The following is an 11,742-nucleotide window of genomic DNA, read 5'->3' on the forward strand; positions in this document are numbered from 1 at the left end:
AGGAAGGCGGCCATCTGCTTGTTGACGGTCTTCTCGATGACTTTGGCTGGAAACGGGAGGAGCGAGATGGGGCGGTAATTCTTGAGGTCGGTGGGGTCCGCTGTTGGTTTCTTGAGTAGAGCGCTGAGTTCGGCGTGTTTCCAGCTCTCCGGGAAGATGGTGGTGTCGAAGGATGTGTTGATGATGTCTCGCAGGTGGGGTGCGATGACAGCTTCGGCCTTGTTGAAGACGTGGTGAGGGCAGGGGTCGGTTGGTGATCCGGAGTGGATGGAGTTCATCGTGCGGATGGTGTCTTCGGTGCTGATCGGGGTCCAGGCGTGGAGGGTGGTGGTGGGGGGTGGTTGTTCGGTCATGGTGTGCGTTGGTTGGTTGTTGAAGCTGTTGTGTATGTCCGCGATCTTGTTGTGGAAGTATGACGCGAGGGAGTTGCAGAGGTCTTGCGATGGGGTGATGTCGTTGTTTCCTGCGCTGGGGTTGGAAAGCTCTTTCACGATGTTGAAGAGTTCCTTGCAGTTGTGTGCGTTGTTGTCCAACCGGTCCTTGAATGCTGTTCTCTTGGCGGCGCGGATCAGCTGGTGGTGTTTCCGGGTGGCAAGTTTGAGGGAGGTCCTGTTGTCCGGTGTCGGTTCCCTTCTCCAGACTTTCTCGAGGGCTCGGCAGTTCTTCTTGGAGCTCTTGAGTTCGTCGGTGAACCATGGGGCCTTCTTGCTGCCGGGTCTGCTAGGCGGGGTCCTCAGTGGGGCGAGTTCGTCCGCGCAGTTGCTGATCCACTTCGTGAGGTTGTCGGCGGCCTGGCTGGGGTTCGCTGAGCTGGCAGGAGGGTGCTGGCTCAGGGAGGTGGCGAGCTGGTGTGCTGTGATCTTGTTCCAGCTTCTGCGGGCGGCCTGTTGCTGGTGGTGGTGGGTCGTCGTTCTCTTGAAGGTGAAGTGGACGCAGCTGTGGTCCGTCCATTGAAGCTCAGTGGCGTGGCTGAAGTCGATGTCTGTGCTGGATGAGAAGACTGCGTCGAGTGTGTGTCCGGCGAGGTGGGTGGGGGTGGACACCAGTTGCTTGAGTCCCAGGTTGGCGAGGTTGTCGAGCAGGGTGCTGGTGTTGCGGTCGTTGTTGTTCTCCAGGTGGAAGTTGAGATCCCCCAGGAGGATGTAGTCCGCGGAGGGGAGGGCATGCGGGCTGACGAAGTCGGCGATGTCCTCGCTGAATTGTGTGCGTGGTCCAGGGGGTCGGTAGATCAGGGTGCCTCTGAGGGTGGTGTTCGGGTTGGTGTGGATCTGGAAATGCAGGTGTTCGGCGCTGGTCAGGGTGTTGTCGGTGCTGGTCGTGAGATGGATGGTGCTCCTGTGGACGATGGCGATGCCTCCTCCCATCTGGTTGGCGTTACGGTCCCTCCGGACGATCTTGTAGCCCTCTGGGATAGCGATGGCGATGTCGGGAGCTGAAGAGGTGTTCATCCAGGTCTCCGTGAGGAAGGCAACGTCAGGGGCTGTGGCGTCTAGGAGGTTCCAGAGTTCGATGGCGTGTCTGTGGACGGAGCGGGTGTTGAGCAGGATGCACTTGAGGTGGGTGCTGCTGGTGTTCGACTTGGCGGGTGCTGGTGCGGGGCTGGTCCGGATGCAGGTGAACTTGCAGGCGTGGCAGCTGAAGGGTCCGTGGGTGTGCTTCGGAGTGGCTCGGTAGCATCCGTGGGTCCCGCCGGGGTTGAGTGCGATGAGTGTTGCGGCGGAGTACGTCCTGCGGGTCGGTCGGGATCTTCGAGGTCCAGGGGTCCTGGCGCTGGGCGCGGTCCAGGCGCGGACGGGCGCAGACGGGCTTACCTTTGGCGCGCCTTCGGCGCACAATCGGCGCGCCCGCTGCGCGTTCGCACGGTCGCCATTTAAGGCGAAGTGCGCGGGTGGGCGGAGCAGCTGGGAGGCGGGAGCGGGGAGGGTTACAGAAGAGAAAAAAGGTCCAGCGCGAACCCTAGGCTCTCTGAGGTAAGTGACCCATATCTGGCTTTACCAGTCGCACTTAGGACGTTTCACTTAAAAACAGATGGGTAGAAATGCTTGAATTAAGCTAAGCCACATTTCAGCACATCGTATTCTCTCTCTGAACTTTAGCACAATAAACTCCGTTTTGTAAAAATATTTTCTTAACTGGAAAAAAACGGGCTTTCCAGGCTGTTTCCGGGTTTAGCAGTTTGCTACCGATATGACCAGTAGTTTATGGTGAGAGGTATACAGTGTTTGCCTTTGCATGCTTTTACCAGGACTTCAACATATCAACATAATCAACATAAAGCTCAGTGATTTAAGTGCTGAGCTATTCAGCTAACCTGCAAGTAAAAGTTCAAGTATGGAAAAGACCCATTCCGCCATTAATCTGAGGTTGGTAAAATATGAACTGTTGAGTTAGGTGATACTGACACCTGTTATTTCACAGCACTAACAAACTGGTGAAGAAAGCAGGCCATCAGCATCAATCCAGTACTCGATGCTGATAGTATTCTTAATATATCAAACGTTAAACAACCTCCTCCTCTGCTTTCCAGCAAGTTCATGGGGTATAGAATTCTCTAAGGCACATAGAGGGTGTCTGTGTAAACATGAAACTACATTAAAAAAACAGTAACCTTTGGGATTCTAATGAACCCGTTCTTAAGCCGTAGATCTAACCTTTGTTTAGGAGTAAAACTGTACAATTAATAATAATCAATCGGCCTAAAACATTGTTACAGAAAAGGCAAGACTCAAGCAAGAGTAAGCTATATCCTTTTCAATCCAAAAACAGACTAACATGTCCACTGCTCAAATTAATTTCATATTTCCCCAGACTAATTCACAACTAATCCTTTTTTAGTTCTGAAGTAGCGTGCTGCTTGCCTAAAAGAGCTTAGACACCTCATCGGGACTAGCAAGCACTTTATAAATGCTTTGTATTAATAGTCCTTGCTTACGAGAAGCAAGAGTGGCAGTAAAATAGGCGCAGTTACTGCCAGCCTGGCTTCTTGCAAGCAATATATGTACAAAGTGCGTGTTTAAGCACTAATTGTAGCCTTTCAAAACACATAAATAAAATGCATTGCCATTTACAATGCCAATAGCTCAAACCCTGGCAAATGCGAGACCTATTGCATTGCAAATGCTTGTTCTGACATGGTGTTGGTGGTTTTAGGACTCTGGGCACGTTAGCACTGCTGTTCAGTGTAAAGTGCATGTGCTCTCTGTGATAAATATGGTAACGATTGTCTACACCTCTTTGGCATATTTAATTTACCTTTGTAAAGTGGTATCTCATATACCCGGGGCTGGTAAATTAAATGTACTGGTGGGCTTGCAGCGCTGATTGCGCCACCCACCAAAGTAGCCTTTCAAACCTGTCTCAGGCCTCTGCCATTGCAGGGCCTGTGTGCGCAGTGTTGCTGCCGCTGTGACATGGCACCAAAAGTGTGTGCCATGTCTGTGACCCCCCCTTTTACTGCATGTCAGTCACCCCTAAGGTAGGCCTTAGCTAGCCCTATGGACAGGGTGCGTTGTAGGTGAAAGGTAGGACATGTACCTTAAGTGTGTGACATGTCCTGGTAGTGACAAACAGCCATTTTGGTTTCTCACTGCTGTGAGGCTGCCCTCCCATAGGAATGCATTGGTGATTCCCTGATAAGTGTTTCAGTGGTAATTCCTGATTTGAGAGGAGCAACGTGGTCAAGTTTGGTATAGTTGTAATAGTGATAATAAATGCTACGCAATGGTGTGCGCAGATTTATTATACCTATTTTAGGAATGCCGTTTCTAGAAGTTGGCATTTCTGTGCGCTATGTGTCTGCCTGCCTGATGTGGATTGCATGTCTGGCTTTGGAGTGACAGGGGCTGGTGAGATGTGTGTGGCTCCAGGCAGGGCAGGGTGAGTCAGTGCTAGGCTGAATAGAGGATCTGTATTTGGAGCAGTGGGAGGAGTAGTCCCCTGACCCTGAATAGGTCTGCGCCTGCCTAGGTAATTGCTGGCTTCGTGCCCCTGTGGTGTGTCTGATGAAGAGCTCCCACCTGACATAGGGGAAGAGGAGCCTTGTCAACAAAATGCTCCAAAACTACCAAGAACCAGTTTAGGCTGGTTCGCCCAAGCCCTTTGCCAGGGCAGACAAAGCAAATGTTGGTATAAATATTTGGCTGTGACCTCATGAAAATATTGTGCTTTTGTGCTTCCCTGCAATCTGTTTCAGCTGGGCCCCGGGAGGAAATGCTACGTGGGACTTCCTGCCAGCTGGAGGGCCCTGTGCGCTGGCCTGCCTGGGCCCAGCTATGCCCCTTGAACTTTAAGGACTCTTAGCACGTCATGAGCGCTATCTTTTTATGGCCAAAGAGAAGAGGAGCGCGTGGGCTCTACAGCGCTGAGCTGCAACTTACTTTGAGGGAAATCCGATGTGTGGATTCCCCCACCTGGATGCGAGAGAAGCGGGAGCCCACCCCGCAATGTTTCATGCTCCTTGAAGCGGAAGCCCACCCCGTGTTTTGCCAATCGGAGCGGGAGCCCACCCCGCTTTCATGCATTTTGAAAAAGAGGGTGCCCACCCCGCATTTGATGTTCATTAAAAAGCGGTTGCCCACCCCGCATTGCACAGTAGAGAAAAAGGGAGCCGCCGCCGCTGCAAGCAGCGAAACCGGAAGTCAGGTGTCTGTTGTCTGACCAGGGGAAGGACCGTCAAAGAAGCCAATCCCTGCCTGGCGCCAGGAAGAGGAGCGGGACGCAGGAAACGGCTGCCAGCATTGAGGTGTGGCTCCCGTGTTAGTGAGGAGATCCCGCACGCAGCCCAGACCTTCCAGAGCGGCGCGGGCTCTACAGAGAAGTCCCGTGTCACCGGACGAAACCTGGAGAGGCCGAGAGCGGGACCTGCCGAGGCACATTGCCGGTGCCTGTCCCAGGTGAGAGGCTGTGGGAGAGGTGGAGGGAAGTGCGGCTCTATTTTCCAAGCAGTAGCATTTGCCCCTGATGGCAGTCGACAGCTGCCTTGAGTCACTCCCCGTCCCAGAGCTGTTTTTGCGAGGCACATTGTCGGTGCCTGAGGCTCACAAGGCATGACAGTGCCAGTGCCCGTTTTCCCTTCCTCAGCTGTGCCTCAAGAGCGCAGGCAGCTGCAACGGTTGGGGGCCATTTCTTTGGTGATATTAAGAAAAGGGTGAGATGCACCCCACTCCCCCGGCGCATTGCGTATATTTCTTTAGAGGCAGTGGCAGCTACGCCCTGACTTTCTTGACAGAGGGCAATGGGGCCCCCTTTGAGAGGCCAGTTGGCCTGGGCTCAATTTTGTGTTTAGGCCTAAGGTGATGCCTAATGCTAGTGCATACTGTGGTTTATGCCTAATAAGATGCATTCTGTGTTTCATGCCTAATGTCATGCGATAATGTCTTAGGAGGATGCCTAATGTTATGCTTATGAGATTCATGCATAATGTGACTTATGCCTAAAGTGATGCAGACATAATGTGTTTATGTTGCAGGTGATGATGCTAAGTACAGTATTCTGCCAGTAGTTACTGGTTGTGTGTTATATGTGTTACTAGTGCTTTCTAAAGGTTCTGAAAGTGCCCAATTGGCCCTGTCCTGTGTATATAATCCCCTGTAAATATTGCCTAGTGCCAGTTGGCACAGTGTATATGTGTGATTATGATTCTAATGTGTTTTGGATAATACAAAGGCTATATTTTATATAACCTTGTGTGGAGTTTCTTTTGTGGTGTGCCTATTGTGTTTCTGCTGTATGAGTGTGTTGCGCAAACGCTTTACACATTGCCTATGGGTTAAGCCAGACTGATCATGCCAATCTACCAAGGGGGTGAGCAGGGGTTATCTTTAGTGTGTAACCCCCTTGCCCTGACTAGAGTGGTGGTTTCTGCCTGGCTTAGGCACATGCCCTAGCCAACCAGAAATCCAATTTCTAAAATTGGTTGCCAGCGGTGAGGATAGGACTTGTGTTTGCGTAATACCACAGCGACAACTGGTTGCACTAGAAACTCTGCATTTAGAGAATCACAGGTTTGGGGATTATTTTTCCTGAGGTATTTTTTTTCCTTAACCCGTTCCGTGCTGCCGTCAGCCATTGGCCGACGGCAGCATTACCTCCCCAGTGCTGCTTTCGGCCAATGGCCGACGCGGCCCCGCCCGTTTTGCGGAAGTGCCGCACTTCCGCAAAATCGCGGTCACCATTAAGGCGTTAAAAGTGTAATTTTGGAATTGTTTACTCTTGCTTCAGCTCAGACGCCTGGGTCTCCTGAGTTGCACCTGTGTATTTGGTTCCTTGCCAAAATGGAATCTGCCATTATTATAGCAGATCTGTGCAGATACAGTATGTTGGAGTTGAGGGGGTCTCTGAGGAGAGAGACTTAGCAGTGAGTGGGTGGAACACCCAGCTAGACCTCCAGAAAACCCTACTCTGGTGGCAACAGAAAATATGGGTATTGGGGAAGCAGGAGAGGGAGGGTTCCCAGTCCGCATACCAAGAGGGTAGTGGGTCTGAGGATAACCCTGAAGAGTCTGAAGAGGAGGAAGAAGATAACAGGGCAGGGACGCCAGTAGAGAGTGAGGACCCCATAGATAGGGAGTCCCTTGCTGGGGCCAGGGCTGGGGGCAGTGCCCTATCCCTTTCCCCACAGGAGTGGGTAGATAGGAGGGAAAAAAGGGAGCATGCGCAGGGTTTATAGAAGCTCCAGAAGGAGAGCTATGAGAACATGGAGGCTCAGAAATTGGAGTTGGAGCATAGGAAGTTAGCCTTAGAGGAGAAAAAAAGCATTGTTGGCTCAGGAGTTGAGTCTCAAGGCATTGGGCCTTGAAGAGCAAAACCTAGAGACTGAGAGGGTCGTAGTGCAGGAGAGGATGCCAGAGGCAGAGAGGGCCTTCGCCAGGGAGAAACTAACTCTGGAGGTTAGATTAATCCCTGAGTGCAGTGTTAGTTGTTGGAATTCACCAGTGATGGTTTTATTTATTTTATTTATTTATGCGTTTTTATATAGCGCGGACTTTACCCGAAGGTGTCAGAGCGCTTCACAATAGGAACAGAACTGATACATGAGAACATTTCAAGTGAACAAATTACAAAAGCAAACGTTACATTACATGAGGCAAAAGTGACAATTGTGAGCAAACAAAATGCAAAAGGTAGCAAACGGTGCATTACAGGAGGAAAAAGTGACATGTGTGCAGGTTACAAAAGCTTACAAAGTACAAGTAGAGGTATAATACTGCAATAAATGGAGGACACTCAAACACAAGAACATCGTTTGGGATGCTTTAAAGGCTTTTATCCGCGGTATAGTCATAGGGAAAGATGCAGCGGTTTTGATCGCGGCTAGGTCCCTTAAAAATTAATTGGAACAACGCATTCAGGTTTTAAGTATCTTGAGGCAGCAGAACCCCTCCAGTAGTGTTCTAGAACAATTAAACGAAGCCAAACGAGAATTTAGTGCACATTTACACGTTCAGAGTGAGGAGATTTTTCACAGTCAATCTCAGAAAATATACGAAGAGAGCAACTTTACAGGGAAGTTTTCTAGCCTGGCAGGTTAGAGAACAAGCTGCCACAAATTTGATCCGAGGTTTAAAGTGCCCAGCGACGCATTTGCTGTCAGTAGACCCGGCTGGAATAGGGAAGATAATGCTCACTCACTATAATAACATCTATTGTCAGCAACATAAAATAGATCAGCAAAAGTTAACTGACTTCTTAGAAAAATATGCATTGCCTTCTCTTCCCCAAATTGAACAAACGGAAATGGCGAGTCCTTTTCTGTGGAAGAAATAGAGCTGGTAGTGAAGGACCTCCCGAATGGTAAGCCCTGTGGCCCAGATGGGCTACCTGCCGAGTTTTATAAAGTTTTCCTTTGCGCCTTTTCCGACATTTTTTTGCAACTACTCAACTTTATGTTGGAAGGAGTACCAATTCCAGAATCCTTCCGGGAGGGTACGGTGGTTAGCTTTTTGAAGAAGGGGAAAGAAGCCAAAGATCCTAACTCATACCGCCCAATTATTATTATTATTATTATTAAGGGAATTTTATAAAGCGCCTGGTTACGCTCAAATGGCGTGTCCCCGCGCTGTGGTAGGTGGAGTCAGCAAAAGTGCCGCAGGGTCTGCTCGATTTACCGTGTGTAGAGGTGGGTTTTTAACTTCTTCCTGAAGCCAAGTTCAGATGGCTCCAGGCGAAGGTCCAATGGTAGGGCATTCCAGCTTTTCGCCGCCAGATATCTGAAAGATCTACCTCCCATGCGTGCCTTTTTTATCCTGGGGACCTTTAATAGCCCTCCACAGGAAGAGCGCAGGGCGCGCGCAGGCGCGTACCGGGTAATCAAACTCTGAAGTGGTGCTGGTGCCTTCCCAGTCAGGATACGGTGGCATGTACAGAGGGCCTTAAATTCGACCCTGCTCCTTACTGGGAGCCAGTGGAGGGTCTGAAGGGCTGTTTTGGAAGCAGACTTCTTGGGGAATTTCAGAATCAGGCGAGCTGCTGCATTCTGCAGCACCTGGAGGCGGTTAATCGCCTTACTGGTGGCTCCCAGATACAGCAGATTGCCGTAGTCCATGCGCGATGTGACGAGGGCATGCACCAGCGTCCTACGGGCTGACATAGGAAGGATATCTAAAACCTTCCACAGACTTTTTAGGATGCTGAAACAGACACCCACCACGCGGCCTATCTGAGATCCAAAGGACAGGTCCGCGTCAAGCCAAACTCCGAGGTTCCTGGCTTCTTGACAGGGTAGTGGGACCTCTCCTAAGCATGATGGCCACCACGCCGATGACAAAACAGATGGGCCACCCCCCACCACGAGCACCTCGGTCTTGTTGCCATTTAACTTAAGACAGTTGGTGGACATCCAGGTTGCTAGCTCTTGCATGCAAGCTCTGAATCTGTCCACCGCAAGACCGGGCGCGCGTGAGAGGGAGATGACCAACTGCGTGTCATCGGCATAGGACACTATGCGCAGACCATGACTTTCAGCAATAGGCGCCACCGGGGAGACATATAGATTAAATAGGGTGGGGCTCAGGGACGAGCCCTGCGGCACGCCCTGGCCCAGACCAATCTCCCTAGAGTAATGTTCTTCCTGGTGGACCCAAAAGCCTCTCCCTGTCAGGAAGGACTGGATCCATTTGAGTGCAGCACCTGATATCCCACCGTCATTCAGACACTGTAGCAGGGTGGAATTAGCTACAGTGTCGAATGCTGCACTCAGGTCCAGTAGGATGAGGGCCATAGTCTGACCCTCATCCACCCCCTGACGTAGGGTCTCCACCGCCATCAGTAGTGCTGATTCAGTTGAGTGGCGGGGACGGAAACCAAACTGGGTCTCGTGCAGGAGGACAGCCTCTTCCATGAAATCCATCAGTTGTATGTTTACCGTTTTTTCCGCCACTTTGGCCAGGTAGGGCAGAAGGTAAATTTCCCGGAGGTTCTCCAACTTATCAAAGCTGATGTTGGGCTTCTTCCTAAGAGGTAGAACCACCGCCTGTTTCCAATCTCTGGGCACGATCTTGGTCCTGAATGACACGTCCAACAGATATCTGATGTACGGTTCCAGCACTGGCAAACTGTCAGCTAACCGTTTCGGCGTGGTGGGGTCCCGGGGGGAGCCTGACTTAACAGACCTACAGATCTTCAAGAGGGTCTCCGAGGACGGAGTGGCAAAGTTGTTCAATATGTGCCTATCCCCCCATTCCCTCGGGACTTCCACAAACTCCGACCCTGCGATGGGGTGACTGGGGAACGCCGATTACATTTTCACTACTTTCTCGGCAATGAAGTCCGCAATCCTATCACATAATTTCACAGAACAATCATCTGGGGCCATGGCTGGTATTCCGCCCGAGAGAGTTTTATAGAGCAGAAACAGTCCCTTTGTGGAATTTCCAGCTTCGCTAATCCTAGTGGCATAGTATGCCGCTTAAGACTTCTTGATTAGCCCATGATAGGCACACCTCACAGTTAAGTAAATCTCTTTAATATCTGTGGAGAAAGTCCCTCGCCACTGCCTTTCAGCACGCTTCAGTGCTGCTTTTGCAACTCGAAGCTCATCACTGTACCACGGGGCTGTTTTTTGGGTGCGGCCACCCGGTTTAGCATGTGAGAGTGGGGCCGTGCAATCAAGTGCCTTGGTGATGCGTTTACAGAGATTGGTGTTAGCAGTGTCCGCATCATCCCCCCCAGGACTCCCCCTTCTGGTAAGTGCCGCAGCGAACTTAGCCTGGGAGAAGGTGGCCCATCTCCGCCTAAGGTGGTACAGTGGTGCTGGCTCCGGCAGTCTAGCTCCTGGGATGCGTATGGAGAATGGTACCAGATGATGATCCGACCAGGGGATAGGGATAGGAGTCAAGGCCTCCACTTCTCCCCAGTTGACGAATATGGGATCAAGCAGGTGGCCCAGCTGGTGAGTGGGACCACTTACTATCTGATTCAGCTGGAGGGCCCCCAGCACCTGGCAGAAGTCCCTGGTAGCTTTATCCATGGGGTCATCCAGATGTATATTAAGATCCCCCAGTACCAGGAGTTTATTTCTGAGCAGCGCAGCCTCAATAACGCCTTCTACTAGACTCTCCCCAAACCTGGCCATAGGGCCAGGGGGTCTGTTGATCAAGAGACCCATCAACGTATAGCCGTCCTTTACCTTGATGGTAAAGCTACCTGCCTCACTGTCCAGGATGGGGGAATGGTCTAATTGGCACCGTAGACTTTGTTGGGCTACAATAGCAATACCCCCACCTCTACCGGTAGGTCTATCTTGCCTAAGCATAGTATAGCCCTCCGGTAGTGCCTCTAAGGCATCAGAGGTTGAGCAATCGTCTAGCCAAGTCTCTGTGAGAAATACAAGATCCCATTGTTTCTCAGTGAGTAGATCATAAAGATCTAATTTATGTTTCCGCAGGGAGCATACGTTAAGCAGGCCACAGACCAAATTATAGTCCCCAAAAGCCACATCCCTGCCACAGTCGTAGGAGAAATGGCAGTGCTCACAGTCCATGCTATCCTCCACTTTCATACTATATAGACATGGACTGGCGGTAGTTTTGCGGAGAGCCATCAGCTCCTGCTTACTCCACAGTATGTGTCCCTCCCGAGGGGCATAAGGTCTGGCCCTGGCCCGCGTACGATCGCGGACGGGCGCAGACGGGCTTGACTTAAGCGCGACTTCGGCGCGCCTTCGTCGCACCCGCTGCGCTCCCGGGAAGGCATCCGCCTTAAGTATCCCGCAGCCCGTCAGCGTGCAAACCACTAGACCGCTGATCGGCCTCCCGCGCACCGGAAGTGGCTGTCTTTACCTTCCGCGCCCTCCGCACAAAGGTGCTAACCACCGCGTCGGACCGGGCGGGAAGGATGGGTGACAGATCAGCCCCCCGGTGTGCGTCGCTAGTTAAGTAGGACTTCAGGATTCTGAGCTAAGGGGGCGCCTGGACGGGAAGCCTAACTCGCTATCCCGCCGTCCGCCCAGCACAAGTACAGTTTAAAAGAGTATTTTAAAAGTAGCAATTAACACGCAGTAAAAACAAATGCGCACTGGCGCTAGCACAAGCAGCAATGGGCTCTGCCACAACCCACTCACCACAATGCGGGTGGAGTATTCAGTGCCTTAAGTATCCCGCAGCCCGTCAGCGTGCAAAACACTAGACCGCTGAACGGCCTCCCGCGCACCGGAAGTGGCTGTCTTTACCTTCCGCGCCCTCCGCACAAAGGTGCTAACCACCGCGTCGGACCGGGGCGGGAAGGATGGGTGTGAGATCAGCCCCC

The sequence above is a fragment of the Lissotriton helveticus genome, chromosome 5_1 (assembly GCF_964261635.1).
Source record: "Lissotriton helveticus chromosome 5_1, aLisHel1.1, whole genome shotgun sequence".
Taxonomy (NCBI): domain Eukaryota; kingdom Metazoa; phylum Chordata; class Amphibia; order Caudata; family Salamandridae; genus Lissotriton; species Lissotriton helveticus.